We start from the raw sequence: 27,221 nt of genomic DNA, 5'->3' as shown, positions 1-27,221 counted from the left end.
TACTGGGCAAAACGTCCGAAGCTCCCTGAGGAAAGACTCAGAATGACAGTTGAGGCAACAAACACCAGGAAAATCCCTACCTCAAATCCCTATACATTGTGTTTTTACAAGACCTTGTCAATACCAATGTAGCTTCTTTTCTGAGGACAAACAGAAAGGTCCAAAGTCTCCATTCAGAATCTATTCAAATTCTAACCTTTCTGAGGCAACAGATGCAGAAACCTGGTGCTGGCTAAGAACAGGAGAGGTGCAATTTCCAAGAAAGATACAATTTAAAAAAACCCAAACAAACTGATAACCAAAATTAATTAATTAATTTTATGATCATCTGCTAAGCAGCCTAAAATTGCATGAGCATCATCTGTAAGAAGTCAGCGTTACTCTGTTTCTACACTAGGTGAATCTCTACCATAACTGTAAATGACTTTTACCTCACCCTGTTGTAAGCAAGTAAAATCTGGGCATTCAGATCTGAACTACTCATAGAGTCCCTGCACAGGCTGGAGCGAGATTAACACTTGTTGGTAGGGGACCATCTCACACTATGGCATCCCAAATGGCCCAGATACCAAAATGACCCAAAGGAGAACCACAACCATAGTATCTGGAAACATTTAAGGCCAGGCTGGGTGGGTCTTTGAGCAACCCGATCTAGTTGAAGATGACCCTGCTCATTGAAGGAATTGTTGGACTAGATGGCCCTGCTCATTGCAGGAATGGTTGGACTAGGTGACCCTTAAAGGTCCCTTACAACTCAAAATATTCTGTGATTCAATGACTTTGGACATCTGAAAGTAACATGTGGCTTGAGAAGGAGCTCACTGACAGGTTTGATCCCACTATTGTATGCTGGAGGAGAACATGTGCTGTTTGCTTTCTCCTCAGACTATGCAGTAGTCCTCAGATCTGAACTATGCAGTAGCTCCCATGCCAACTTGAGAGCTGTACATGGGGCTTGAGGAACAGCTTGACCATTACAGCTCACACCAGCTGGGGACTATGTCTTCATTTATGCACGTGTGAGAGCAAATCACATGTAAAGGCTCCTCCTGAAAAACTCTGGGCAGAATTTCTCCAGGGCTCAGCAGCACCAACAGTCAGCAGTATTGCAGTAGTGGAAAGTTTGTTCCCTTCTGCTTATCATGAGTATCAGAGATGAAGGAAATGAAACTAGAAGTTAATGTTACAACAGCCTCACACAGTTATTTCCTCTAAGATGAACAACAAATGTGGAAGGTCTGATCCAGGAAAGTAAAAACCTCCCAGCAGGTACTGGAGCTGCAGCAAAGCTGCACCTCATTTCAGTTTGTGTTGGAGCTGTTACTCAGCAGGGCCATGGTGGTAGCTGCAAGAGCATTGCCCTCTAGTTCTTAGAGGCAGAAACCCGCTGAGAGGATTTCAGACTGGAGAAGGTCACTCAGTCTTACAACTACAGTTGCCCACTATTAGTTTACTTGCTGGTAGACTTTTAGTTATTCTCACACAATTTCTATTTCGTATTTAGTATTCTTGGTATTTTCAATATCACTTTTCTCTCTCATCAGATGTAAGTCAAGCTACTCTTGACAACAGCCACAACGGCCTCCAATTGATTACTTCTCCCTCTGCCTCACTGACCTTGTCTACATCTGAGTCATGGTCAAAAAGCAAAGGATGATTTCAGAAATACTCTGAAAAGGCCAAAGGCAAAAGTGGGAATACAGACACATGTGTCCTGCCTGTGTCAGTGTGAAAAAGGAAAGAAAAGGTCCCTGATGTGTGAGTCCCATAAGAGTTGTTTCACCTTGGCTTCACTGTTAAAAAGAGAGTAATGTTTTTTGCTTTATCTTCTCTTTTATGACATCTGAATGTTGGGAGAAAACAGGATGCAACTTTAATAGAAAGCTAAAGCAATTGCTTTATAGCCGAACCCTTTCAAAACGCCCTTAAAATTTCAGTGAGTACAAAGTTTGCAGGAAAGGGTAATATCCCCTATGAGCTGATTTCAGCTGATAAAGTTGTGAGGACAGAAAAAGAGCTTTGGGATACATGAGAACTTCTTCAAATCTCTCTAGACTTTGAAATGTCATTGTTTCCTGATTTACCTCATGAAACATAAACTTTACTAAACACTGTACACTGACAAGGTGTGCAAATGTGTCTTTTCAACTTAGAAACAGGGTTGCTTCTGTTCCAGACAGAGCTACCTCTTTGGATCTAAGATGACAAATAATTCAAGTTTAAACATATGTAGCTGTTTGTAGGCCCCAAGACACTTTATGGCAAATTCGTTCCAACTAACTTTTCTCAATGTCCCCATACAAATAAGGCCTAAGTATCAAGGCCATAAACAAGAGAGGAGACAGTTACGTACAGTCTGAGGATATGAAGCCACAGTCACTTTTATTTATACATAGACATATGTATGTATGTATGTATATATATAAATTAGGAACCCTGAAACTTAAATCCACGTGTGGGAAAGTCTGCAAACAGGCAGAAAGCTGAACGCATTTTGGAAGTAAAAGGTATTGCTGCCTGCCAGTGTGAATGCAAACTGCATACAGGTTTAGTATCTTATGCTTTTGGGGGCTGATATTTTCAGCTGGGTAGTTTTCATCTAAATGAAAGTCAGGTGTTTTTCAAAAGGTTTTTTATTTTAATGCATCAATTTTTTTTCCCAATAGAAAAGGACTGGCTTTTGAAGCAGAATGGAAATTTTTAATTCAATCTGAAATTTTGTTTATTTTAAGGGAAAAAAAAAAAAAAGAGTAAAAACCAGCCATGGAAACCTTCTCACTAAAAATGCTGGCTTTAGGTCAAAAACCCTTTTGAGATTTTTTTCAAATGAAATATTTCCCTTTAAAACTTTATTTTTTAAAAGAATCTGCTTATTTTTCTTAGGTTTTTTTAAGGAAGAAAAGACTAAAAAGGTGATAAGTAGAATCAACTTAGAAAACCTTTGTGGGGAAAATTAAGTTAAAATTGTAATATCTTACATTAAAAATAATTTCCTTATTTTGCTCAAACAGTAGAACATCTGGCCACATCTGACGGGGCTGGCAATATCGTGTAGGTGGCTCCAGGGGCTGCACAACACTGGGGAAAAGTTGCACTGTCAATAAAAAACGACCACGGGCTGTTCACTTCCTCCTTTGCCATATGTTGGGCTCATTAATGGAACATCAAATCCACAAATGTGGACATAAAGTCAGCCTATACATGTCCAGCTTCTGATATGAGCATCCAGCCACTGCTTGGGGCCTGTGTTTGAAAAGCAGGGCCATGTCCTGAGGGCTGTAAATCCATTCTTTTTGATGGAAAACAAACCTCAGCAGGTTTCTTTCTTCATTTTTCCTTTTTTTTTTTTTTTCCCCACAAAAGATTCTTGTATTCTGCACTATGAGTCTGATTTGCAATGGGGAGGGGGAAGCAGCAAATCCAGTTCAAGGCTTGAAAGATTTCCACTGTCATTGCTAGAGCTCTGCAGAGTCAGAACCCCTCGGTGCCAAGAACAAACACATCATCACCACCACATAACGCAAACACGATGCTCTTGTAATCTGCTGTGGGACACTGGGAACCTATCTCCCAGGAGAAGAGGCAGGCAGGGAAAGCCCTGGAAATCTCTTTTGGTGACTAAAACCATACTTTATTGCAAAGTGCATAAAGGACTGTCTAGCCTTTCCAGGCTGGCTTCCCACCTGCAGTGCATTGCTGATTTAATAAGGGCTGAAAGGGATTATCAAGTTGTGAAGCTGTTTGCATCCTACCGGGCTGTAATGAATGAAGGCTTTTGTTCGGCTCAGCCTAACTGAATGTTTCTTGGAGTGGTCATAGCTGAGGAAAGGCTGTAAGTGACCAGTGGTTTTGGTACATGGTTAATACTTGAACATTACATGTTGAAATGGTGGGTGCATAAACTCTTTGTTAGTACTGTAGTGGGCTTCTTTCCCTTAGTCCTGCCCCAACACTTGCTTCAGGTGAAGTCCTTGCAATGGTTTTTCAGTCTGCTTTGGTAGCTCAGCATTCAGTGAAAGAGAAAAACTCTCTATCTTCAAATCCTGTAATTAACAAGCAACAGGAAAGTTCCCTCACAGGTCTCTGCTTTCATTTTCCTCCTGTAGCTCTGCCCCAAGTTGCCTTACCCTTGGGGAGTTTGTATCAGTTGCAGTTCTGCTTACAAAAATAATGACAAGAATGATGCTCGTTCCCTGCCAATTCCCTGCAAGCCAGTTTTCATTCCTGCTGAGAAGGACAGAGTGCCACAGGCATGCTGGGGTAAAAGCCTCTTAATCCATCTCATTTTCAACCCCATAAAAGAGCAGAGCAACTCCACACAATTAACAGACACAAACCCTACCTGTCCCTTTGGAGGCAGAGCTGTCTGAGTGACAAGAAGTTAAAACTTCATTCTTCCTTGATAGGATGTTTTTATAAATCTGGCACCTGCACAAGAAGCCGGAGTTGATCCTCTCCTATATGGACTTCCCTCTTTTGTGGAAGGTCAAATCTACCCTGTTACAGACTTCTTCTCTTGTGTCTGGTTTTTGCTCCCTCTCTTATTCCCAGTCCCTCTCATGCTTCCTGCCCACGAGTGAACTTTGTCTTGAGATGCTCTTGACTATTTTCTGTGTTGGTGCTCAACACAGTTGTACAAACATGAGCTTTATCAGATCAGGAGAAGATGAAGAGCCCCACATCTCCACTTCATCTGGGAGACCCTAGCAAGTGCAAGCTGTCCCAATGTTTCTGCTCTTCTTTGAAATTTCCTTCAGAATATGTCATCTACCATTTTAAGAGTCTGGAGGAGCTAATAAAAAAAAAAGAGTCTGAAATCTTCCTAAACTTTCCCCTTGATTCAAGAAGATAAGCAACCTCCCTACTTGCTCTCTCATATCTCTGGTTCTCATCTATATACTCCCATATCTTTTCTAGTCACTGTCTCTCCATCATTTTCAGATATGTTTTCATTTTGTTCTCCCACTCCTGACTCTGAATGCTTCTTCCTTCCTGCAGATGATGTTTGGGAAGGGATCTCAGCATACTTAATGAAGTAGGGGATTTACCCTATCCAACTTCAGTCTCCCAAGTCAGCCAACAGCTCTTTCCATACTGCTTCTGCAGTTGACAAAGAGAGAAAATTCCTCCAACAGCTGAGGAGCCATCCTTAAGCCAAACGCCTTCTCTGAAACCTTTCAGAAGCACCTGACTCTGTTCCTTGGGAACCTAGGAAGGTTTGTTAAGTTCTCTGGCAAACAGATGACCCTTGAAGTGCTATGGCTATATCACAAAGACACCACCTTGTCCTAATTCAGGTGCTGCCTAAGTGCTTGTTTCTCCTATTATGATGTAAGAAAGGTGTATAACAGTTAAAGGAAGAAAAGGAGAGTAATTTGGGAGTTCATGATGGGTTTTGTATTCTCTAGTCTAACACAGCAAAAGAAAAGGGCTATCCAAGCCAGATTAGCTTAATGTCATAGGAGTGTAGCATCATTCCAGCTGGAAGGCGCCTCAAGAGTTCTCCTCAAAGAAGGGTGAGTGATGAGGTAAGACCAGGTTACTCAATGTTTCATGTTGGAAAAGATAAGTAGTTTAGTAGATTATTTGGAGGAAGGTGAAGAAGAATGAAGCATATGCAGTTCCCATAGCAATTCTGGGCTCCTATTTGTTGGAAATAAAGTGGTGGGGTGGGATGAGGAAGTACTTCCTTTAGGTGTGTGGTCCACAATGGAGTCCAGGCTCCAGCAGCTGCAAACACCTGAAATAATCAGGTGGAAAAAGTCACTGCTGGGGGTGTTACTTGACTGCTGTTCTGATGGTGACTGCATTCCAGGAGCAGCTGCACAGCAGAGGCAGAGGTAGCATCAAATAACATGAACTGATCTTAACATTTATGTGCATGGAGAGGTCTTGTTTTAGAGTGAACTGGTTTCTTAGCAGCCAGTTTTCCCCTCCCCCAGACTTTGTTTCCTGACTCATGTTTACCAGCTGGAGAAAACATGACAAAATAGTGAAAAGAAAGAGATCTGCTTTGAGCATTAAACTTCATTGCTGAAAAATTAGAAACTACTGTTTGGCTTGCCAAGCCTTTAATTGTCAACTGATGTAAGAAAGGCTCTCATTTATTGCCTGTTTGCATTCACCAGGGGGTTCATAAAACAATTATAAGAATCTAGTGATAATCTTCTTTCAGCCTTTATACTCCAGTCAGTCCAAAATATCAACCCAGTAAATGACTGCTCATATGTGAGGTCACCAAGCCATGGACCGGATCTCTGACTCGTTGATTTTAGTATTATTAATTATTTTTATTAGTTACAGCTACTACAGGGCATGTGAGTCATTCAACCAGTCTGTGGTCCTTAATAGCTTGATTGTATTATCTTCATCAAAGTTGGTCCTTTATTTTTCCCCATCATGTGATCTTCAAAGTCATCTTTGCATGGACTGGAAAACAGAAATCTCAAAGGCAATTTTAGGCTAAAACAAAACCCAACAACTGTATTTTTTTTATATGTTCAAAATATTAAAATCTGACAGTGCTAGACTGTCATCTTGTGAACAGTCTAAGACAAGCATGAGACATCCACAGATCCTGGCTGAGAGTAAATCGGTGTATTCTCCCCCCTAGCTTGGGGGGCTCAAAGCTAGTGAATGACAGATGCTGCTACTTCAGGTTACCTTCAAATCATTACACATACTGAATATTAAATTATACATTTTATTGTTAAGTGGTTGCTGAAAATCCTGTCTTGTGTGTGAATGAAAATTAAAACTTTAAGACTGTTTTGTGTTCTTTTTTTTTTTAACATTAATATTTCTTCAATGCAAGTTGTATTTCATGCAATATCTTTGTCATTTTAAAGACAAATTAGCCTGTTGCAGACCAGATCTTTACATAAAACAGTTGTTCAGGCCTGGATCTGAAAAGTTCCAGCTCTTATAATATAGACTGACATTTCACCCTTTGATTTTGATAGCTATGCAGGAGGAAAGGAACATTTTACCAATACTGTATTATTTGCTAAGGAAGTGAAGCATGTGATGAGGTCTGTGGAAAACCAGGATGATGTAGAGACCCTGAGATCTCAACTGAAATATTTGCTCAAGTGTTTCATTAATGTGATGGTCTGCCTGGCCTTCTGAGTTGATGTTGGTGTGAAATTCATGTCAGAGAGACAGAGCAGTCAGATTTAATTCCCTTCCTCATAAGCTTGTACACATGACTTGTAGGCAGCATGGTGTCGAAATGAGGTGACTTTGACTTTCTACCTCACTGTTCTTTAAATCCAGTGTAATGACAAGTTAAAAACAGAGGGAATCCAATAAATGATGCTAAATAGCACAAAAAAACCAGATGGCATTTCTCTTTTGTCCTATGGATCGTTGGTATAACTCTGGATAGAAATATCAATCTCTTGTGGGATTTGCAATTATGTCATAGTGAATAAAATACTCTTCATTAAAAATATTGGTCAGATTAAAATATTTCTAGAAGGAAAAATTTGTAACTCAGGGCTTTTTTTATCTGAAGATGGAATTATCTTGAAAATAAAGAATTATTTTCATATCAAGGAACCGGCAGAAGGTTCCATAACTCATTGCTTCCAAGATCAGAACAATTTCCTCTCTTGTGGGAGAGGAGCAATTTATACTTACTTTGTATGTAGTGGTGAGAGAATAGAGCTTAATATAGTGGTAATAAGATGAGCTGCTAAAAGCATTTACATAGAAACCAGCAACTTGGAATGTTTTTTTCACCACTGCTACTGAAAATGGGCCCACATTTGAGGGGTATCTTTCCTACGGTCTTCATACATTATAATTTGAACAGACCTAATATTTTTGGCTTCTATTTTTGGCTTTTTTTCCCTCAAGTTAGATAGTGGCCAATTTGTAAAGTGTCCCTGCATTAAAAAAAAAAAAAAAAATAGAACCCAAAACCCCATAAATGCTCCTTTGTCATATATGCATATAAAGCACAATTTAGCACATGGAGAGAGATGGTAGAGGGATGTAGTATGACATTTTGAAAGTCGTGCAAAAGTCTTACGTAAGAACACAGGAGGTTGCAACTCTCTTCTATTTACAGATTTCCCTCTCTAGTGCCTAAACTCCAGCTGAGTTCAGTGATGGTTTAGCCATTTAGCCAGTACCTCTGTGGACTGGGCACCAAGTTATCACCTTAAAGCTTAGATGAATTAGATATTTCAGTGTTCCTAAGAGAGTCTTCAAATTGGCACCTTTTTTTTTTGCTGATCTCACCAGAGGTCCGAGAATGACTGCGCCTAGAGACAAGACTCATTGGCAGCTGGGACTTGGAACTGGGATTTCACAGGGTTGGAACAAAGGCACTGTACAGCATCATATTTTGGTTATGATTTGGCAGATTTAAGGACTGTGAGAAGAGGTGTTCTCAATAACAGTAAGCAGAACTGCTAATATAGCCTTTAAACATTGCAGTTCAAGATCAGTTTGGCTTAGGTATTTGCCAAAGCTACTTCTTAACAACTGACTTGAAAACTGCGAGGATGAACTGTCTTTTTTCCTCCCTGTGGGGCAGCCACATTTTGACATTGTGGTTCCTACATGACCAGAAAATAATTTCATATGCTGGAAATGAAGACAAGGGAAAGGAAGGGGGTGGGGGGGGGGGGAAGATGAAATCTTTTCTTTTCCTCCTCCTAAGTTAATGAATTTTTTATAAATGTGTAAGCATGTCACTATTCCAAGCCACATCAAATCACTCCTAAAATCTGTATTTTAAAAACAGGAATGTGTATAATATGAATGGCTTAAGGAATAAAATGCAAAAAGATGTTGATGATGCTGGATTACCAGCCAGCTGGAGAATTAAAAAAGAGAGGGAGAGAGAGTGATGAAGAACAAAAACGCCCGTGTTTCACTGGCCAAGTCAACAACCATGTTTTTTCAGTCACCCCTCATTATGGAAAAGTGTACTCAGGTTGTCCTGGAATACGAGTTCACTGTTTTTAAGGAGTCACATCAGGAAAAAAAGCATGATGCAGTACACAGCATATGACGGGGAACATCTGGACACCAAACTACTGGAGCTGCCATGTTTTGCAGAGGGATGGCTCTGAGGATGAAATGGAGTGCACTGTAACAAATACAGGATTTTACTGGCAGCTTTAATTTATTTAAATACATCCCTGGATTTTGAGCTGTTTCTTTGTTTTGGATAATATTTAAACATGTCAAAAATCCTCTGTCTTTCCTGCCTTTCATTACACATGACAGGGAGTGGATTGCTTTGGCCATCTGTAGAGTACGAATGAACAGAGCTACATCTGGATGGGCTGGGGATCACATGAATGCTCACAGCAAGCCCCAAGCAGTTAACTTGAAACCTGCCTTTCCCTGGATGAGCTGAGGTACTATCACAGTTTTTGCCAGGGTTTGTTAAGTAGAGTTGGGGCCTTATAGCTAAACACTTCTAGAGCATGTCTGGGGGCCCTCTCTAAAGCTAGCCACCTCTGCCAATCCTGCATGTGTCTATGAGTTGTGTTTGGTAATAACATCTGGCATTTATTGTGTGACATCTTGAGCATATGAAGCTATTCCTGAACCTTCCTTGTAGCCCTACAGTGATTACAACAGCTTCAAGGGCCAATACAGAAATGCATGTGGCAGTGTTTAGAAGAGGGAAGGGCTACTAACAGTGTGGTCAACCTAGAGGTTCAGAAACTCACATGGCTTGTGCCAAAGCTGCAATGTGCTGCCTTAGGGTGCTGGTAAGACCCAAAACCCTACCTGAGAAGAAGCAAAGGGTGAGCTGCTGAAGTAGCTGCCACTGACTCAATCAAGGATCAAAACAAGGTGTCCCCAGGGGGTGGTGACATGATAGCTAGGAAGCCACCACTATCCCCTGCCTGTGAACTGGTGCCAAAGGTTTCTCTACCTTGGCTCTCTGATGTGTGGGTATATGTCCCATGGCTATTAGCTGTATGCTGCTCACAGGGATCAGGAAACATGGTAGGTGGCCACTTCTCCCATTTGTGTGCTGTTTCTCCCTTTGAAGCTGTTTCCACCTCAGGAGGTATGCTTGGTTCCTCCTTTTACATCTAATATACTAGGGAAAAGGATAACATCGTCCAGCTTCAAGAGGAAATGTCTGGGTTTAGCCTGAGTTGCTACACACAGTCAGTTAAGTCTTTCTTCAGGATGTCAGTGTCCCTTCCTAAATTTGATGGTGTACAGAAGTACTTTTTGTAATCTTTTCTAAAGAGAAGATCTTGACTGCAACTGCAAAACTGACAGACACTTCTTTTGGGCTGGGAAGATGGAAAGAAAAGGTTAGGGCATGTTTTTGGATCTGATCATCAAAATAATCTGTTCCACATTTGTTATTTTGTAGGTTGGTTGGGTTTTGATTTTTGTTTATTTATTTGGGTTTATTTTACTTGTTAGTTTAGTTTAGTTACTTTTATTCTATTTTACTTCATTATATTCTATTTTAGTTCATTTTATTCTATTGAATTTACTAGCCCTTAAGCTGTAGGATTTATGGCATGTGACTCTGACAGTAAGAGATGACCATATAAGACACTTACCCATTGGCCTGAACTGACCTGACTCATGGATAAATTGTCTCTTTCTCTGTGCCTGCAAATGCAGACTTTGACACAGCTAGTGAGCCCTCTTAGCAAGGGGCCAATTAATCATAGATGCTGGCTTTCATTATGTGGACGTTTCTTCTTTTGAAATGAGGCTCGGGCTGCCGACTTGCAGCATTTCATGGGGTAATTTCACTCAATATTGAGTGGGCAGTAGTGCTCCCTTGTTGCATCAGGGATGGTTGTGCATCAGTGATGGTGCTGGAAAGCCCTCACTGGTACCCTGACTCATGGTTTGCATGACATTGAACTTGTTCTAATGTGTTTTTTTGCAGAAGGAGAGGAAACATGTTGCTCAACACAGCTCAGACTTCACTTCTAAACATCATCATGAGGGTGAGAAGGGCAGGCAGGATTCATGGCCAGCACTGAAAACCACAGGGTGAATAGCAGTGAAGGAGCTGCTGATGGACAGGGGGACAAATTAAGTAAATCAGCCAGTGCTGGCTCTGTGGTGGGGAAGATCAGCACCTCCAACAGAGTTTTGATCACTGTAAAAACTGCCCAGCACTAAGCATTGGCTGTGTTGGGGATGCTTAGAGGGCCCGAGCATCCCAGCCCAGGGCTGGCTGCCATGGGGAGGCAGGACCCTGGGGGGGGGTTTATCCCCTATGGCTGGGGGGTTTTATCCCCTATGGCTGGGCACACTGACGTGCCTGCCATGGTCTTGCAGCTCCTCACTGCTCTTAGCTGCACCCCATCTAGCAACCAGAGCTATTCCTGAGTCAGGAAAATTTCTGGATTCAAAGATTACACCTACAGGCTTTCATGAAAGAAAAAAAAAAAAAAAAGCAAAATCTGAGCTCTCCCTTTGCTGAAGCCAAGCTGTTGTCAGCTTAAAGAAAATGTTTTCTCTTTGTGTTTGGACATTTTAGCAGATTTATTTCCCCCTCTTTTCCCTCCTCCTCCTTGGATGAAGTTTGCAGGGTTTTCCACAAAATACATTTGGAGGAGCCAAGCCTTCAACACCAGCAGTTTTTAGTCAGACTGTTGGAATGATCAATAAATCGGCAGTGACTGATCTCAGAGTCTGAGGATGTCTACAAGGCACAAGCAGCCCTTTTAGGTAAGCCTGAGCAAGTGAGTAAGTCCAGTAGCTCTGGAGCCAAACCCTAAAGTGGATGCAAAATCATATGGGGAGTCAGTGCTGTGCTTTTCAGTACAAGGGTGATGTAATGATTGAGTACAGTTCAAGTAAGTAATCTAGTCATCTGTTCGCAATTTTGAATTATGGCTGATGCAGTCTCTGCCTGCAAGACAGTGAAAAAGAGTGAGAATTACAGTTCTTGAGTCAAGCCAAAGGCAGGGATCAGCATTTTGGCATCAGCTTGGGGAAGCAGTGGGGATGGGGGTTGCGCAATTCCAAATGCAACTTGGGGTCTAGCATGAGCCTGAAATTTCATAGACAGTTGAGATCTGCACAAAAGATGGTAGATGGACAGTGCACCAGGAGGTAGGGGCACCTATATCTGCTCATCACCTCAAAGAATTTGAGAGGCATCAATCCTAAGCACAAGTAACCAAATGTGAATCCATGCCACCCAAGACAACTAGTTTGGACACATACTCATCTGTGGTGTTTGAATTCCACTTAAGAAAATTTAGAGCCATCCAGGGCCTGACCTTTAGCAAACCACAAAGGCAACCCATAAACCACAAGGCTGGAATCAGTGAGAGAGGACAAGCAAATCCAACATATTAGCATAGACTTTCAACTGCAGCTGGTAACCAGGGATATTACAAATAAGAGACGTACCAGTAGCATCTATGTAAGATCTGAAAGTGTAAAGTTGGATTCATGAAGGGCTCCACTGAGATCATCACCCAAGAGAGGGAATAATCCAACATGATATTTAATAATAGTAAGTGGCTGACTTCACCACCAGGCGGAAACAAAATATTTTTAAGTGTCAGAAACCGTAAAAACATGGCATGATTCATCTTAAAACAAACAGTTGCTCATGTGAATCTTAGAGCAGAGGCTACATGGAAAGTCCCAAGATGAAACCATCTCTGGAGGGCCATTTTGGGGGCAAAAAAGAATATATTGCAAGCTGAGCAGTGTAGGGCTTGGTTGTCTGGACCTATTGGGACTGGGATACTACAGGATGTACCAGCAATTGGGAAACTAAATCTCCTGTTCAAAACCAATACAAGAACAGAGTTTTTTGACGAGATGAATATGTTCCCCATAGAGTCTGAGAGATTATCCACTAATGATGGAAGATCTTTGAGCACTGACCAAAACTGTAACAAATAATCCATTGCACTAGTCATTTACATCAAATATGCAGTCTCTGATGAAGGTTATATTTTTCCCAGTCTGCGTTCTAAGCTGACTACAAAGAATAAGAAGATAAAAACATCTCTTTTGAAATTTTTGCATTTAAAATATCCCAACTGTTTGTCAAATAATTTTATGTATAATTAAATAATTAAAGCCTGAGGTGGCTCACTTTCTTCCATGAGAGAAATGATGCATTAAAACTTTGGTACAGATGTCTAGTGACCTCTTGTTCATGGTAGGGAGGAAGAGATTACTCAAAGCTGTAATGTGTTTGTAATGATCTCTGTGGCTGCTTTATCTGGTTCATCAGAGACTTATATGTATCTTAAAAGTCTCACAGTGATTCAGGGGAATTATGTTGACATTTGTATACTTTGAGGGTATTTGGGTCAATAGTGTAAGACCAGCTGTGCCATTTACCCCCATAATTGAGTTCAGCAATTGAAATACATGTTTTGAAAAGCATCTTGCTCATTTTGAAGATATTATTCCTATCTGCTGCATATTTGACGGTCTTTTTGGAATTGCTGAAAACATTTTAGGAAGAATAACCATCATTTATTTACCCAATTATTTACATCAAGACTAGTCACTCCAAAAGCACCTATAGCAGTTAAGCCTGGTTTCCAAAGGATTTGTATTTCATGTCAGCTGACTTTTAAACTCGATTACACTGAGGATGCATGTGAACTAATCCTGCATTAGGCATCAGAGAATCCATACAATAACAAAACGGTGATGTGGGATGCAGGTTTTCCAATGCCTTCTAAGCCAGGAGTGCTGGCAGAAACCTTTGCACAGTTGGCACTTCCATGTCTACCATCCTTTACATGGAGTCACAGGTATCTAATAAATGCTGGGCTCTCAATGCAGTCTTTTCTTCTTTGGGAGAATGAAGAGACCTTTCCTTCTCAACTTAGCCACCTATTTTTATTTTCAAAAATTACAAGGATGTAACACATCTAAAACCTCTAATTTGCTGTAAAGTTTGGTTGAAATAGTTAAAAAAAAACCCTCAATGTGCAGATTGTCACACAGACAATGACTCACTATGTCTGAGTGAACCCTTTTTTCTAAGAAAGGATTGTTTTTGTCTGAGGAAAACTCTCATGGCATTATTTATGACATTTTGTAGCCTTGGAGCTCCAGATCTGGAGGGTTTTGTTAACTGCCACTGCAGATACCTAGATCCAAGCCCCAGTTTTGAAATGGAGGCTCACACAGTGTGCTGCCTTGCATTTCAGTTTTCTTTTTTGTGTCTGAAATGTGGCAGCTCTCACCCCTTTTACCAATGAAATTAATTTTATCCCCTTAAAAAGTCTATGGTTCTTCTTAATCCCCATTATGAAAACTCTGGATATTCTTTTAATCATGCTGCACTCTTGGTCCCACTGCCTTTGGCTCCTTCACAGTATCACAGTATGCTAGAGATTGAAAGGGACCCCAAAAGATCATCTAGTTCCTGCCGGAGCAGGAACACCTAGATAAGGTTACACAGGAATGTGTCCAGGTGGGTTTTGAATGTCTCCAGAGAAGGAGACTCCACAACCTCCGTGGGCAGCCTGTTCCAGTGTTCTGTCACCCTCACTGAGAAGAAGTTTCTTCTCAAGTTTAACTGGAACCTCTTGTGTTCCAGTTTGTACCCATTTCCCCTTGTCCTGTCATTGTTTGCCACTGAGTAGAGTCTGGCTCCATTCTCGTGACATTCCCTCTTTATATATTTATATACACTAATAAGGTCACCTCAGTCTCCTCTTCTCCAAACTATAGAGATCCAGCTCCCTCAGTCTTTCCTCATAAGGGAGATGCTCCACTCCCTTAATCATCTTAGTTGCTCTGTGCTGGACTCTCTCCAGCAGGTCCCTGTCCTTCTTGAATTGAGGGGCCCAGAACTGGACACAATATTCCAGATGCAGTCTCACCAGGGCAGAGTAGAGGGGAAGGAGGACTTCTCTCGACCTACTAACCACCCCTCTTCTAATACACCCCACAATGTCATTGGCCTTCTTGGCCACAAGTGCACAGTGTTGGCTTATGGTCATCCTGTGGTCCACTAGGACCTCCAGGTCCCTCTCCCCTACACTGCTCTCTAACAGGTCGTTCCCCAACCTATACTAGAACCTGGGGTTGTTCCTGCCCAGATGCAGGACTCTACACTTTCCCTTGTTATATTTCATCAAGTTATTCCCTGCCCAACTCTCCAGCCTGTCCAGGTCTCGCTGGATGGCAGCACAGCCTTCTGGCGTGTCGGCCACCCCTCCCAGCTTAGTGTCATCAGCAAACTTGCTGATAGTACACTCAATTCCCTCATCTAAATCATTGATGAATATATTAATACTGGTCCTAGTACTGCCTTGAGGCACTCCACTAGATACAGGCCTCCAACTGGACTCTGCCCCATAGACTACAACTCTCTGGCTTCTCTCCTTCAGCCAGTTCACAGTCCACCTCACTACCTGATCATCCAGACCACACTTCCTCAATTTAGCTGTGAGGATGCTGTGGGAGACTGTGTCAAATGCTTCGCTGAAGTCAAGGTAGACCACATCTGCCGCTCTGCCACCATCTACCCACTGTGTTATATCCTCATAAAAGGCTAGGGGATTGGTCAAGCATGACTTCCTCTGGGTGAAGCCATGTTGACTGCCCCTCATAACCCTCTTATCCTTGAAATGCCTTAAGATGGCACCAAGGTGTTCCATCACTTTCCCAGGGATGGAGGTGAGGCTGACTGGTCTATAGTTACCTGGGTCCTCCTTGCCTTTTGAAGACTGGAGTGACATTTGCTTTCCTCCAGTCCTCAGGCACCTCTCCCGTTTCCCAAGACTTGGTAAAGATGATGGAGAGCGGTCTAGCAATGACTTCCGCCAGTTCCCTCAGCACCCGCGGGTGCATCCCATCTGGACCCATGGATTTATGGATGTCCAGATTGCTCAGCTGGTCTCTAACCCATTCCTCATCGACTAAGGCAAACCGCTCCATTGACCTGACTTCATCTGAGGTCTCAGAGGTGAAGGGCTCTTCAGGACTGCCTCCGGCAGAGTAGACAGAGACAAAGAAGGCATTCAGTAACTCTGCCATCTCTGTATCTTCTGTCACCAGGGCACCCGTCCCGTTCATCAGCGGGCCTACATTGCCTCTGGTGTTAGTTTTACCTGCCATGTATTTGAAAAAGCTCTTTCTGCTGTCCTTGACCCCTCTCGCCAGATTTAATTCTAAGGAGGCCTTAGTCATCCTAGCTGCCTTCCTACATCCTCTAGCAGCAGCCTTATATTCCTCCCAAGTGGCCAGCCCCTCCTTCCATGACCTGTAAACTCTCCTCTTCCACTTGAGCATACCCAGCAATTCCCTATTTAGCCACGCAGGTCTCCTGGCCCTCTTCCTTGACTTCCTACGTGTCGGGATGCTCTGATCTTGAGCTCGGAAAAAGCAGTCCTTGAATGCCAACCAACTATCTTGGGCCCCTTTACCTTCAAGCAGCCTAGTCCATGGGATTTCCCCTAGCAATTGCTTGAAAAGGCCAAAGTTTGCCCTGCTAAAGTCCAGGGTTGCAATTCTACTTGCTATTCTACTGGTCCTACCACACAAGATCCTGAATTCCACCATCTCGTGGTCGCTGCAACCAAGGCAGCCCTCAACCTTCACTCCTTCAACCAGACCCTCCTTGTTAGTGAGGATGAGATCCAGCAGCGCACCTCTCCTGGTTGGCTCATCCACCATTTGCATGAGGAAGTTATCATCCATACACTGGAGGAACCTCCTGGACTGCGGCTGGGTTGCCGAGTAGTCCTTCCAGCAAACATCAGGGAAGTTAAAATCCTCCACGACGACCACGGCCTGTGACTGTGAGGCCACTCTCAGCTGCCTGTAGAAGGCCTCGTCAACTTCCTCACCCTGATCTGGTGGCCTGTAACAGACCCCCACAACAGTATCGCCCCTGCCAGCCTGCCCTGCTTAGCCTGCACCCACAGACTCTCAACTCGCTCGTCATCTGTCCCTGGACAGAACTCAGTGCATTGTATCTGCTCTCTCACATAAAGAGCAACCCCACCATCCCGCGCGGCTGGCCTGTCTTTCCTGAAAAGGACATGGCCCTCCATGACTATATTCCAGTCATGTGAGCTGTCCCACCACGTCTCTGTAATTGCCACCAGGTCATAATCTCCTGACTTAACACAGGTTTCTAACTCCTGCTTATTTTCCATGCTGCACGCATTGGTGTACAGACATTTCAGGGAGCCAGCTGAGCACACCGATTTCACCCTAGGATTATAGGAGGCCTCCCAGTCTTCATCAATTCTGGAGTGCTGCCCCACTGGGGCAAGCCCAGCTACAACCCCATCCCCCTTCAAATCTTATCCACAGCCTAAGCAAAACAAGCTTAAAAGAGCAAGGGGATGAATCTTCACTGCTTTGACATAAGGCAGGACTAACTCTGCTCACCATCAGTTTCAAAGACATGTTGGTAAGAACATACAATCTAAAAATACCAGAGACCAAGATAAATCTGGACAGATTTTAACGGGTTGGAGTAGAGTGGTTGGAAACTCTCCAGTAGCGTGGAGGTGTAGGCTTAAAACCCCAGCTTGGCCACTTGATATGATCTGAAATATTTTACCACTTAGGATCAAATACATCCCAGGTTTTTTCATCTGTCCTTTCTAAGTATTTATCCTGCATTCATTCCCACATGACCTAAGTACTGATGTGGTTTCTGTGTGCTTTGTTCCTTTCAAAAGTAAGTTGATGATGCTTGCCTTTCACCTGGAGGCACAGGTTGGAGGACAGAGGTCTTGAAATTCATTATTTCATGTTGATACACAGCCGCCAAATAACACCTTGTTGAAATAATACTTATATCTTAAGAAAAGTCCCTAGATGGAACTAGATGTTCTTTAAGGTCTCTTACAACCTAAACCACTAAATGATTCTGTGATTCTATGTATACTCTACTTAAACAGAAGATAATTTCTGAAAGAATAACACTGATAGAACAACATTTCTCTACCAGATTGTTCAGTCCTGGTCCTTCAAGCACTTTCCCTGGTACGTCATCAAGGATCTGAGTGGTAAGCTTGCATTATGCCTTGGAAAGAAGGCAAATTCTATGATGCTTTACAGGAACTGGTTACTTTGGTCTATCCCAGTATTTAAATCTTGGTACCAACATATTTGAGTGACTATTTCAGGAGCTTTTTTACTTAAACTACTCAACTCTTGGCAATTCTCATTCCTTTCCCCTCCAGCCACCCCACTGAAAGAAAACTCTAATTTCCCTACAGCAAACCTCACTAACAATCAACATGCTATGCATTGTTCGACTTCAGGACGACCAAAAAACAAGTCTGAGGCATATCTGGCTAATCAACCCTGAAACTGAAATGAGTGAAAAAAAAACCTCAGTTGGGTGCAATTTTGTTATTGTACCACGAGCTAGACACAGTTTCTAAAAATGCCTTCAGAGCTACCCAAAGATAGTGTTGCAGTCATTAATGTCACAGATATTGTTGCCCAAAATAGTTGCTTTATGTTACAGTGGACAATGAATTCCTTCTTCTCCCATTGTTTTCAGAGCTACTGTGTTTGGGACTTTCCAGGACTGCTGTAAATTGGTTCAATTCTTTTCTGACATGTCAGTCACTAAATGTTCAGGGAGTGTTTCTCTAATCCTGTCCAGATGAGCTGTGCATTCCAAGAGGTTTCTATTTTTGGATGTAGGCTTCTGCCTATATGCTACTGTTGGGCTCAGATTCATTCAGAGTAATCACATTAGCTGGTATGCAGATTTATTTCTTTGCTTCTGTTGAATGTGAACTGAAATTGTTTGGTTTTGCCACTTGTCTTTGTGGGGCAGGGGGGAGCTCAATGTCCTTCCTTTGCATTTTTCATAAATTGGAGTTCTTTTCTGATGAATCAGAGCCTGATTTTTATTAGTTTTCCATGGGGGTTGCTTCCTCCTGCTACCACTTAATTCAGTGGGAATTTTTATTATTCCCAGTTCTTTAACAGCAGCTTATTGGGACCGCAAACAGGATTGGAAACTCTCTGTGTTCATAGGGTAACACACTGAAAGAGACATTTTCTGCTTCAGAAATCAGAATTTTGAAAGAAAAGACTTATAAGAAATATGAGAAAAGTAATATGTTCTCCTTAATACAGGTAGACACAGAGATCTGGATTGCCTCTTATTCTCAGTGTCACCCAACAAGTCTGCTGGACAGCTTCCCACAGGACATTTCCAGTCTCAGCATGACACCTGACCTCAACTTTTCTTATGTCTGTGGATAAATTTCAGATTTAAAATTTAGAATCATGTTCCTGCAGTATGATGTACAATTTGAACCAAACTCAAATAGAAATATCAGCCAATTGTTTATTTTGATTGAAGTGCTCTAGCAGAATAAGCTGCCCTCAGTTGTATGCATAACATCTCTGGTTATACTGTCTTGGAAAAAAACATATTTGTCTAACCTCTATTAGACTTGGTCTAAGCAGCAAAGATTTGGGTTGGGAGGACTTGGATGGCCTGAAGTCAGATTTTGGCTTTGGTAGTTCTGGTGAAAATACATCCAAGTTTAGTAAATGTCACTGAAAAATCTCATCTGGGGGCTGCACAGCTGTTCAATAGAAGTTTATTGGGATTGAGGCACTTGTTTTTTCCAGTGCATATGCACTGACCATAATGCAGCCGAGAGCTACTATGGAAGACCACAAATTTTTCACCAGTTACACCTCCCACTTGGAGTCCATTTCAGTGACTTGTGGAAGAGCTGAAAAGTTGTAATTTTTATGCTTTAAATACTCACCATCCTAGTACCATACAGAATAGACGGGAAAGAAGCAGCCTCACAGTAATTCACCTTAATTTGATGGTGAGGATCCTGCCAAGGATAATAAAGGAAGAGACTGGAAGGAGGGCTTGCAAGACTTGTAGAAAAGCTGTGTGGAGTACAGTGGGTTGGAGCTGCAGGCTTTGGGATAAGAGTGGCAACCTGAAAAGGTGGGAGTGACTGGGGTGAATAAGGCTGATGGTGTCTATAGAAGGCTCTATGTGTAGTAGTATAGAGGAAAACGAAGTTCTGAAATGGATATAATTGTCCCTGAATTATTGTGTGCTTTGGCTGTGACTACTGATTGGTTTCCTTTGATGTATAACATCAGGTTCTATTTATTTCAAGGTCAGATAGCGAATACTTCACACTCTTGTAGTCCCTTCTGTGACATCCATCACACTGGTATCCAAATATTTCATTTTATTGAAGCTCTTTAAGGTCTGTTCAAAGTTCCGGTGGAGAGAGGGAAGGAACTGGGGAGAATTAAAATCCATCTCAATGCAGACCGTAATTTCAGGTGCCCAGTTACTGGTATCTGTGGTCTGCTTTTGCAGGGATTACAGAAGGCCATTTACAGTTGTATTAGGAATTTAAAATTATTTCAGCAACTTTAGAAAATCCCTTAAAGTTTTGAAGAGATAATGTTTTGGGTACTTTTAAAGTTACCTAAATCTTATTTTATGACATTTTAGTGAATACAAGAAACTACAAAATGTGCACATGCAGTACCAATCCAATTCAACACCTGGAATAAGTGATAGTACTCTTTACTCACCAATTTGAAGCCTGGGGAGTAAGCAGGAGAATTCCAGCATATTCTTGATCATATTGGATGTTTCACCTAAATCATCAGGCCTGCATCTCATTATTCAGAAAAGCAGCAAAAGAGAGGATGAGAAAAGATGACTCAGGTTCTTCCTTATTTCCCTTATGACTCTGATGTAATCTCAAGGTGCTCTAGGGCAGGGAAAAAAAGATTTTTTTTCATTACAGCAATAGTTTTAAGACCAAATCAATCTTACATGAACCGCTCTCAGTTCTGGCTGAGAAAACCTTCTCAAGAGATGATGTCAAGAAGCAAGACTGAATTAAGTAGAAATTTTAGAAGAAAATTAAAAGGCAGGAGGCAGCATGGTAAAGGATGTGGCCTAGGAATGGGAATCTAACACCAAGCTCTGTTCTCAGCTCTTCTGGCCCCTTGCTTGGTGCGCATCACTTCCCTTCATTTAGTTGCCAGTTCTCACAAAGCCTACAAACTATAGGACAAGAATGTGAATAGTGTTTGGGAATAGCTAAAAAAAAAAATGAAAACCTGTTCAAATCTGGGTAGACCTGGATGAAACTTCATTACCAGAACTTCTGTTTTTAAGGAGACTGGAGAGCCATATTCAAATAGATGCTGATGTATTCATTCCATTAAATGCATCAGATAGCCTCAAGTACTCTTTTGTCTGTTAACATAGGTGCCTCAGACAATACCTTGTGGATCATCATCAAGATGCTGAAGTCAACTCCCCACTGCAGAAGACCACTGTAAATCAATATTGCTAGTAGATCTTAGATGTCACCTAGTCAAATGATTAGAAAAATTACTAATTCGGTTATTTGTAAAAGGAACAAAGATTCAAACTTTGAGACACCATTTTTGAACAATCAGAATTACAGTGTTTTCCAAACAGCTTTAGCATAGAAAAAGGCAGTTTGGAGGAAGGGTGGGAATAGAAAGACTTGCACCAATACATGTGCCAGTGATGCCTTTTTAGAGGAGATGGTATCTTCAGTGTAAGATGAGTTTGCTCTTCTCCATCAGCAGTTTCTCTTCTTCCTTTAGGAAATGTTAGAAGTAAGTCTCTAATGTTTTATTTTCTTTTCTTCCAGAAATCAGACAGTTAAATCATAAGCACATGGTAAATGAAAAGAGTTGCTGACATGCAAGTACAGATGAGCAGGGTGGACCTCCATCCTTGGAACTGTCTTACAAGGTGGTCCAGTGGGACCTACTGAGAAATTTTGCTCATGACCTGGTATGCTACTTCTGTATGAAGGCCTGTCTCTTTTCACTAAAGCTTGACTGGTTGTACTGCTAAATTATTAGAAGAGTCCCAGCAGGGTTTAGGCCAACGATTATTCACCCAAACAATTTCCAAGATACAGCTCAGGACTTGGCAGAGGTGAAAATGCTCTCCCAACTGGTTGCTCTATGTCTAGCCACAGCTGCTTTCAGGTTGTTCATCCATCCAGTATGGGACCATCTGAGCAGATAGAGAAGAAGCATAATGATGGTATTTCCAGGACCTTTGCAATCCACCTTCCTTCCTTGAAGCTCATGGGTCCTCATAGTTCAAGATACAGTGATCACACCAAAATCCCAGTCCTTTCTCTGAGATGTTTGCTACCACTAGCATGATTTACAGGCTATTTCCACCTGGCTAAAAGGCAGGCTTTCAGGTTGCACTTCCCTCTCGTATCACTGACTGTAGTTACTAGGTGAAGGAAGTATAATTTGTTTGAGTACCTTTATTAAGGATGCAGGTCTCTCTGTTACTTAGTGTAGATGGAGTTAATTGCAGAAAGCACCATCTGGGACAGGTGCTGGAACTAGATGCTCAGCTTTGTCCTTGGAAATAGGTGTCTGTCTTCTCATGGACTATAGGTGCCGTTTAGGGGCCACCAGAATAGACAGCTACAGTAGCCATTTAACCCTGTGCTGTATTAATACTGCCCAAACAATGGATATGCAGAAAGCTGAACTCAGCACATTTGCTGGTGAGCAGTCTGTGATAAATCTGGTGTTTCCCTTGCTCACTGAACCCAAACAGGACTGCAAATATAAATGTATATAAACAATTAATTGTACATGAGCTCATTTTAGGATGGAGGACTGGACTACATATTGGATGAATGGTAGTTCAGGCCATTTTTCTAATGAAGTCTTGAACCTCTGCCAGCTCATACCAGTTGAGAATCTGGCCTCTTGTTTCTTATATTGAATGTTAACTTTACTTAATTGGTAGATTTTCCATGCTTACTAATTACAAATATATAAGCAGACATATTTGTTTATGCTTGTTTGAGCAGGGAAGGAACTGTTTCAAAGAAAAGACATTTTAAGAATGGCTTAACTGCAGTCCCACATAAAATCAGGGGCTTGTGCCTGCCACACAAATTGGTGGAGCATGGAGGAGGGGGGTATTCAAGAGCAGTTAGGCAGTATTTGCAGCTTGTACATCAGTGGGAGAAGAGGTTACATCTCTACATATTGTACCTACACCCTTTTTCCCCATGTCACATCTGTTTCTGAGTGACCAGAAATGAACATGGGTAGGAGTAAGCCATAAGGAAAAATTTGAGACCCAGAAATAAGTAAGACCACTCCCTGAACCAGTGTCTTTGTGGGGACTGTCTTGCACATATATTTTCTGAGGCAGACTCACATTCCTCTGAGCTTGGCACATTCTGGTTAAGATGAACTCAGCATCCAAATGTTGACACAAAAGCTGACTACACCATATAACATGGCCCCATGCCACCTCCGGCTGGCCCACGGCCATGCTGGCATTGGCTTTGGTTACTTGATTTAAGAGAATTATAGAAGAGGGAAGGGCAAAGGGTGCCTGAGGTGGGCTTACCTGGTATTCCAGCTGGAGGAAATGGCCTGCATTCTTCTGCAGAATAAGCAGAGAGGGATGAGTAGAGGGAAACAAAATAAACAAAGGAAACCAATTGTGTCATTAAAAAGAGGATGTATCACATTTACCATGAGATCATGTGACTCAGACATCCAGACATGAACATTCCTGCAAAGCCTTAAATGCACACATGAAACCGAATTTTTTTTGGCTTCCCAGAATGGCTTAATTTTATGATTCTGTGACTCACTAGAAAAAGCAAAGTCCCTAGACATGCTGCATTGAGACCCAGTAAACACCAGCTACTGATGGGGACATACAGGGACAATGGAGCTGGTGTGGGATAGATGTGGGGATGGAAGGGAGAGAGAAGGATCAAGGCTCACAGCCTCTTGCTGACCCCGTTTCTCCTTCTAGTGGCTTTGTAAACATGTTTCTCTCCTTTTTTTCTTTTTTAGATTGGAGTTGAGGGGTTAACAGAGGTCATGTTAGTTTAAAAAATTATGGTTAACCTTACAAGCTGGGTTGCCTTAGGTCACAGTGATACAATTCCCCTCCCTTCTCCTGTGCAGCGGTGGTTCACAGAAATTCCTCTAACGTGGGGAAGGACACAGCCTGCCAAGGCTATGAGCAATGCAGAACAGACTTACCTGTATTTATGCACTGCTTAACTAATTATTTTTAAAAGAAATGGCCAAGTTGGAACAACTGCCTTTTTCTTCAAGGAGGAACATTTTCCCCTTTTCCTTTTTTCTCCATGTCCCCCTTCTTCCCTTCCTCCCTCTCGTTGTTGTTTTTTTTCCCCTCCGTTGTTTGGCTTGGCGTTTGAAACAGGTTCTCGATATCTGACACCTCTTGAAAGTGTAGTTTGGCAAACAGGAATCTAGTTTGACTCCAAAAGGGCCCTGCACGGGGCTTGCTGTGAAAACACCTGGATGTCTCCTGTGCCTATAAGAACCAGTCCTGCTTCTGTAGAAACAACAGCCGCCCTCTCCCTTCCCCCAACCCCTGCTCTCCCTTCAAAATAAATAATTAAAAAACATTAAAATGCTGGCACTGTTTTAGTGAAAAACAGGTGGTTCAAGGGCACTGCGGAAGGGGATGAAGTCCGTCTCAATGACAGTGTGCAAAAGAGCTGCACAGAAAGGATTTTGATAGCAGCACGCACATCTGCGACTCATTCCCCCAAGCTGAGGACAAATTAAGAATCTTCCAGCAATTAGGGGAGAAAGCTTCAAAGTGCAATCAGCAGACCTTAGAAGAATATGTGCCTGGGCTTTGAGGGAGACTAATCCTGCTGCTTGCACTGGGTTCCTCTCTGCAGTGTGCATTTTCCAAGGCCAAAATTTTGGCCTGCTTCTCAGTCACACCATATAAAATAACAAACACGCAGTCTAAGGAAAACAATTTTTAAGACACAGTGGAACCCACTTTAATGAAGAAAACTGTTAAATGCATAAAACCCCCATGTGCCAATGGATAAATGTGCTGGAAGTGTGAACTGTTAAACCAACAAAATTGTTAACACATCATACTGCTGGGCAAAAAAATAAAATAAAGAAAAAATAAAAAGGGAGTGAAACGGTTTTTTAACATGCAACCCACTTTGCCTTTATTGTTCACATTCCTGCTGACATAAAGTTTCCTGATTTGTCCCCTGGGCCCAGAAATATGGCAAAAGGGGGAACATTAATTGTATTTGCCCCCTTTAAACTGCCCTCCCTGCTTTTAGCTCACAGTGGCCAAGAATAGCTTCATGGAATAGGGAGTGTTTGCCCTTTTTTATTCAGGGTGATGAGTGAACAAGTTCGTGTGGATTTTTTTTTGACTGGTATAAAACTTTAAACTATTCCTGAATGTTTTTTCTGTTTTTCTTTTTTTTTCTTTTTTTTTTTGTTTGTTTGTATCTGTGGGAAAAACTGGAACTAGCTTTATGTTTGCTTTTCTTTAAAATTCTTAAGTCTCTCCATATTCCTGGTTTTCCTTGGGGTCGATGCTGAAATGAGGTTTTTCCCCTGGCCTTGCTGCTCCCTGTGAAGATGTGGAGCTCTTGCTGAGGAAAAGCCTGATCTCTGGAGACCCCTGAAGGCAACCGCTTTGGTAAGTGTCCAACCCTGTGGCCGTGCTGGTGTGGTGATATCTGGACTCCTGCCTCACTGTGAAACATGAGAAACTAAAAATTAGTGCACTGAATTTATCTTATCTGACTCCTGAATTACATGCTGTTCACAGATTTCATTTCCACAGGTGGTCAAAATGGAATAGGTTGATGTTTCTTGTTTTTCTATTTCCTTTAATGAGAAAACAAGGAAATAAAAAGCATAGAAAATGTGAATGAAACTTAAGGACTTGATAAAAATACTCTTAAGGAAAAAGTAGTTTAGAATATTTCCAATTTATAACATTTTTCTTAAAATTGTAGGATCTGCATGGATATCTGTTCAGATACGGTCTGTGCTGCTGTTTGCCTGTTCTAGAGGCCTTTTAGGTGCTGCTCTATGAACACAGGTATGAAAGTGCATTTATGATGACTAAACTCCAACTGTGAACTGTGACAATGAGGAGTTTATTCCTGTGGTTCGGAATGTTCTAATTTTCTTCATTTTTCTGTGTCCCTTGCAAAATAACATGAGGTCGTGCCTGGCTTGAGGATGGCTCCTCTTTTTCTTGGCACTTGTTGATTTTGCTTCTTAGACTGATGTTTGCAAAAAAATTCCCGTCCCTGAGGGCCACTAAATATGTACTGCATTGCAGAATCTCCACAGACAGGTTTGCACCTCCAATATGCTTGGATCTCCTGCTCCTAAGGTGGACCAGTAACTCTATGATGTACACCAAAGAAACTTAAATCAGAGTCAGGTTTTGTGTAGTTAAGCAAAAGATTTAAGTTCTTAGCTACAAAAAAAGAAAGCAAAATTGCAACAGAATATTATGAGATTTAAAATCTGACACTGGCCTCTTCACTGCTATGCATTTAGGGAATCTCTGGGGCCCTTTCTCATCACCTGAAAGCCCAGCTGTCCCTTATCTGAAAGACCTGTGGGTGCTCATGGGATCTCTCTTTCTGCAAAGAAACCATGAGAATATCCAACTCCCTCTTCCAGGCTGGCTGCAACATCTCTCACCTAACATCAGCAGCAACCAAAAAGTCAAGCGCTCAGTCTAGTTGCTTGCTCCAGCTCCTGTTTGTCAGTGGAGGGGGATGGAGGGCTACTCATTCCCATTTTGAAGAATTAATCCTACCTTTGCCTTTGATTTATGGCCTTCTTCAAGGCTTCAACACAGCATATAGTTTTCTACCATTGGAAATGTTATCTATGTAACACTTTTAATTACTAGCCTGTCTGAGTTATACTGGTGTACTTCCACAGTGACCACCCAGAACTGATTTTTAGTGTTAGGCTGGGGAGAGCTTCAGCTCTTTTCTTTCACAATTCATAAGGTCTTGGGCTGACGTGGAAGCTTCAAAGCAATAATTGTCTGATTCACTCAGGTCCTCTTGCTACTGCATGAGCCAAAGTCCTCTTTGTATAAAATGGGGGTAATCACAGAAATTCTGGGATAGAAAGAGCATCAAACTATTCCCCTGCTTTGTGGCAGGGCCAGGAAATCTGGTTTATTCCTGACAGATGTCTATATAATCTATTCTTAAAGCCCTCCAAAGCCTTCCATAGTAAATCACTTTGAGATCTAAAGGTGAAAAATGCTATGTAAGACCTGAATATTGTTATTATTATTAACAGTGTTGTTGTTAGTAGGACAGCTTAGCAGCACAGTCCCAGATGGCACTTTAAAAAAGAGCCCAGAAGGAATGAGTTATAGTGAGTTGCGCCAATTCTGGTGGAAGTGCTGA

General features: G+C 41.9%; 1 long non-coding RNA gene across 1 annotated transcript; it reads left to right on the top strand.

The window, feature by feature from the left end:
• The first annotated feature begins 3,376 nt into the window (after positions 1-3,376).
• Positions 3,377-25,136, top strand: LOC133222457 (uncharacterized). Its single transcript, XR_009728294.1, has 4 exons — positions 3,377-3,832; positions 10,895-10,955; positions 11,539-11,685; positions 24,444-25,136. It is a non-coding gene; the product is annotated as an uncharacterized LOC133222457 (long non-coding RNA).
• Positions 25,137-27,221: the final 2,085 nt, after the last annotated feature.

Source organism: Neopsephotus bourkii, unplaced genomic scaffold (genome assembly GCF_033783945.1).
Source record: "Neopsephotus bourkii isolate Nb327-2 ecotype Australia unplaced genomic scaffold, CSIRO-AGI_Nbou_v1 NB_1600, whole genome shotgun sequence".
Classification (NCBI taxonomy): domain Eukaryota; kingdom Metazoa; phylum Chordata; class Aves; order Psittaciformes; family Psittacidae; genus Neopsephotus; species Neopsephotus bourkii.
This window is presented reverse-complemented; position numbering and strand designations above follow the sequence as displayed.